The sequence below is a fragment of the Tenrec ecaudatus genome, chromosome 11 (genome assembly GCF_050624435.1).
Source record: "Tenrec ecaudatus isolate mTenEca1 chromosome 11, mTenEca1.hap1, whole genome shotgun sequence".
In the NCBI taxonomy this organism is placed as follows: domain Eukaryota; kingdom Metazoa; phylum Chordata; class Mammalia; order Afrosoricida; family Tenrecidae; genus Tenrec; species Tenrec ecaudatus.
The window spans coordinates 98,901,187-98,906,468 of NC_134540.1; the positions used below are offsets into that span (position 1 = coordinate 98,901,187).

The following is a 5,282-nucleotide window of genomic DNA, read 5'->3' on the forward strand; positions in this document are numbered from 1 at the left end:
AGCATTTCACAGATCAAATCTCAGTTGCATTTTGCAGATCATAACCATTTGATTTTGCTTTTGAGGAAGGAGACAAAAAGAACCAGAAACTTCCTCAAAGCAGTGTTTGCATATATTTACAGAAACCTCCTCTTCTTTGGTTCTTAGTTTGTGATAGAAATATATTTGAAAAAAATTTTTCCCCATATAACATTTTGAATGCTTCCCAAAATTTATTTAAGAAAGTCCATACTTCATTTATTACTATATTTTCAACAGCATATTGTAAAAAATGTAAAAAATAATCTAATTAAAAATGACACAATAATCTTTAATACCTACTTTTTAGGCATATACTATATAAAAAAGAAAGAGACCTTGTAACATAGTAGGCTATTCATTGGGCCGCTAACTACAAGTCCAGCAGCTTGAATCCACTAGTCGATACTCCACAAATGATAAAAATTGAAGATTTCTGCTAACACAACAATTTACAGTCTCAAAACCCATAGGGCGATTTTACCCAGTCCTATGAAGTCACTATAACTCTATCTGGTGGCAGAGTATTTTGTATGAATTGTATATAATTGTGTGTGAGTTCTACATTAACATTAATTAGTAGATCTATTATAAAATGAGCATTATAGCAAGCTCTAAAAATGTTAAGACTTTCTAAAAGTAATAAAGAGTAATGCTTAATTCTTCTGTAGTCCCAAGACTTGTATCCTTGCCGGGAAAGGCATCATATATGCAATTAAATGAAGCAAAGACAAAGAGGGGGACAAAGGCATTAAGGCTGAAATATGAAATTAGGCACAACAATATTAGGAGCTTAAACACAGGATAGATAAATGCACTTTTTGAAACAATCTGTCTTGAAGAACGAATGTATATACTGATAAGAGTCCTTAGAAGTTTAGAGATGGTATAAACCATTGTCACTAAATGTTCTTGGATAATATTTCATATCAGATGCACTGCATTGACCACATACTTTAAAAATATTTATATATTTTTCTTTTCAGTATGTCAGGATGTCTGGATTACATTAAAAAAATATTTAACAAATATTTATCTATGGACATTAATGATTTCAACTATGCCTACTTAAATCTAATGTCTCTTATTTTAATACAGATCATTATAACATTTGGATGAAGTTATCTTTTTTAATTGGCTTTTACTATAATCCATTATTTATACTTTATTGATACATATATATTCACAGGAAAATTATTCTTAAAGTCTGACACATGAATTTCATTTCAGTTGTGCTGAGAATTTGGGATGGTGACTATGTACAATGATTAAACCTCACTGGATCCTTTCGCCTGCTCAGTAAAATAAGGAATTTCATCTCTTTGTGTTTCATGAAGTTTTATGCACAACGCTTGTCCCATTGATACTTCCATCATCAGTCTCTGCATTCAATGTATTACAGCTATCTTTATCTTCATTATTGCCACTGCTATTGCTTTCATAATGATACATTCAGGAAGAAAACATTGTAATATTAAAGCATAGATCACAAAAAATATTTTGAAAATCAACATAATAAACTAAATATTTCTTTCCTATAAATCAGTCATGCATAATAGGAATACCTTGTTTTTCTCTTTCTGATTTATCCATGTGTTTTAGTTCTTCATTAATTTAAGATTACTTTTCAATATACTTTTTTCAATGCTGGATTTTTTCTAAATATTTCTGTTAAAATGTCCATTGTGTTATTAGCAAATAATTCATTTAATTTTGGAGATTGCTAGAGTCCTGTCCCTATTATTTATATAAATATTGAACAAAAATCATCTATCTTTCTTTAAGTTACTTTGATATATAGTTTCTAGGACTTAAAGTAAATGAAGGTATGATTTATGATATTTTTTGCTTTGTAAATAATTGCTATCCCTTATTCTCAGTATCTTTCATACTGTATATGAAATAGAGATATATGTCTTTCCAAAAAGACTTAAGAGGCAATTCAGGCTTGTGTGAAAGAATATTGAACTTAGTACAAGAAGATGTGCTTGAAATCCCCTACCATGGTTTCTTACTTTTGGAAGAGAGACAGGGCTTTCTACTCCCTCAGGGAATTTGGACACTCACAGCGTCAAGTTCTGCAGTGTTGTGTTGGACCCCAGCAAGTTGGCATTGACTTGATGCTAGTAAGTTTTGATTTGTGTCTTACTAGTTGTAATGTTTTAAATCACTTACTGCATTTATTTAAAGCAACTTTCCTCCTTAGAAACTGAAATGGTACCCATTTGCTGTTGCAAGAATCAATTGACATAAAACATTTTGCTGACTGCTCTCTCATCTACAAATGAAAGATAATATTCTTAATTATCATGGGTGTATTTTTAATGTGAGCTTACTAAAAAGAGAAAGATATATTTTTAACAAAAATGGAATGTTTCAGCCCAAAATATAATCATATTGAATTCAAATTTACTATATGATATGTCAGTAAAAGCCACTGCTTATTAAAAGCATAACAGTTATGTATGTTTATAAATCTGTTTTAAATACACACATATTAAGGTTGAATTTTTAAATTTTTTCTGATATTTTATTTTCTGATGGTTGAATGGTTATTATTTTCTAAATCCCACCTGTATTTGCTATTTATTTAGTTTAAAAATCAACCATACAATCCTTTTTGCATCAGCTTTTCTCTGACACAGTTAGGACTTAGAGTTCGCTGTTGTTCTCAGAATTTTTTGACAGTGAGAGCGTCTTTCATCTTCCCTGCCATCTGTAGTGTCTCACCTTCCACCTTTTAGGCACTATGTAATTATCATGTCCTCGGACTACTTTTCTTTTCTCCATCAGCTTTGACAAGAAGATGGATCCTCTAGCTGCTGAGTACCTGTCATTGTTCGGGAAGCACTTGCCCCACAGGAACTTAAATATTAATTGTGAAAAACCAGCATGGGGTAAAGATCTTTGATGAACTAAAATTACTGTTGTGCTATGAAGTGAAGGCTCTTTAATTTCGCCATCTGGGTCTAATTGACAGAGAAAGACTAAGAATTGTAGCTTGGAGAAATGGTGAACTTTGTATATGGACAATTAACTATAGAAAGGACAAGCCATTTTGGAAAATTGTACAGATCTCTGAAAGCATCGTGTCTGCCTACCTTCAGTATTTGCAGCCAAATTTCTATCAATGAGACACATTTTCTAGCACGGAACAGTAGTTTGGACTACATTCAAGATTAGTTTCACAGTATTTAGGCCAAAATAAAGATTTCCGCATCCTACAGAAATTGTGTCCTGTGTCATATGATCCCTCTGTGTTCCCCTGTCACTTTGTTCCCGTCGCATATCCTATTGCAGCAATGCATCTATCACAGCTCTGGGTTAGGAGTTAGTCATCTCTGGCATAGAATGAAGGAAGCTAATCATAAGCATTTATATGTTTCACTAAAATATATTGATTTGGGGTTCATTCACAAAATTTGTGTATATATATATATATATATATATATATATATATATATATATATATATACACATATAAACTATATTGCAGAAACTACAAGTTGTATTTAAAACCAAGCACTTGACAATAACTAGTCAGAAAAGAGTTATGGGCCTTGCTATCTTCAAACACAAATTATTTGCCAATGTCAATCTTTTTATCTTTTTCTTTTTTTTTTTTTCAGAAGATGCCACCAGCATTGTTCGGGCCCAGAGGCCTCGATGCTTTTTTATTTTTCCTAATCAGGGGTGAGAGAACATTCACATATATCACCCACCAACACAATCTTCTCAACAGAGGGAACGATATAAAAACCTTGTTAAGAGTCATTGTTCAAGGGGAGACCGAACAAGAGACATATTTTTCAGAGTTAGTTCTTTCTAAGTCTAACTTAAAAACAAAACAAAACAAAACAAAAAACACAAGGGCAGCCAACTCTCCGGATATACATGCTCTGGCAAAAATATTTTTACTTTCCTAAAGTTTTATGTCCTTTTGAAGTTCAACTGTATTATATATATATCTGCTCCTTTTCTGTCTGTGAAAAAGATAATTTTTTTTAAATCTCCCAAATCAGTATTTGTGTAGAATGCAAGCAGAAGTTTGGTTGTTTGCCTTTTGGAATTCAGCGCACAACAGATGTCAGGATGGCTGTAGCTCCCTAAATTCACATCTTTCCAAGGTCCTCTGCTCCGTTCACATGAATTCATCGGAATCATTGCCGTCCTGATTTGAAGACATATTCTCAGCTTTCATTAGTGATGAGTAGCTCCGCAGTTCATCCATTTCTCTCTTCTTCTTCATTTCTTCCTTTTCTTTCCTTTTCATTTCCTGAATCTGGGCCTTTTTTTCATTCCTTTATCTCGGTCTCTGCACTCTTTCTCTGCAGCTAGGTCTGGGAACCTTTCCAGTTTGGTCTTTTCTAATCGGTTCAGTATTTCATTCACTTTCTTCTCCACTGTCACAATTTTTACCTCCTTTTGCCTGTGAAAGCCTATCTGTCCCACACCCATGTCCGCTGTTTTCTTCAGGTTAGACCACGGTGTGTAGACCACATTCACGCTGTTCATCTTGCAGCCTTGGATACTATTGGCCTTCACAAGGTCCGCGCAGTCCGTCAGCACTTCCTTTGGAATGTCTTCTATGCTCTCGCCCTTCTGAAATCGAAGATAGACGTGAGCCGAAGAGAGTTTGTCCACATGAAACCAAATATCTTCTGGCCAGCCATACTTTATTAGATCTTCATTTTCATATTTATCCTTTCCCATGTAAATAGTGTAAGCAGATGAGCTGGCGCTGCAGCTGGTGAAGTAGAACACCATGGTCCCGCTGGCTACGCGGCGACTCGCGCAGAGTGGCAGCGTTGGCCGGGGTAGCTCCGGATACCAGCCTCCCCCTTTTTATTTTTCTTTCTAAGCATCTTACATGAATAAAAGCACAGGATAAGTCTCCTGTATCTGATATTATATTTTATGGTTATCATGGAAGAAGTGTTTAAATATAGACATGTTTCCTTGAAAAACCAATGGCATTTTTACCTTAAAATAACTGTTTTTTAAAAGTAAAATATTTTATGAAAAATAAATTAGTGACATTTTTAACATAATGTAAAAGTGTTACATTTAGAATTTGCATTTCTTTCTTGGCCACTAGGATTTTCACATGAAAATTATGCATGAGAAAATACAATACTAATGAATTATATTTATATTTTAAATGTCAGAAATATTTTAGAATCATATAAATTAATTATTGTTTTTAATTTTTAAAAAAGGCTCTGAGATGAATTAAGCTACAACTATTCTTAATATCACAACTG

The 5,282-nt window shown here is 33.3% G+C and overlaps 1 pseudogene; it reads right to left on the reverse strand.

The window, feature by feature from the left end:
* Nucleotides 1-3,981: 3,981 nt before the first annotated feature.
* LOC142460835 (coiled-coil domain-containing protein 25 pseudogene) lies at nucleotides 3,982-4,852 on the reverse strand (annotated as a pseudogene).
* Nucleotides 4,853-5,282: the final 430 nt, after the last annotated feature.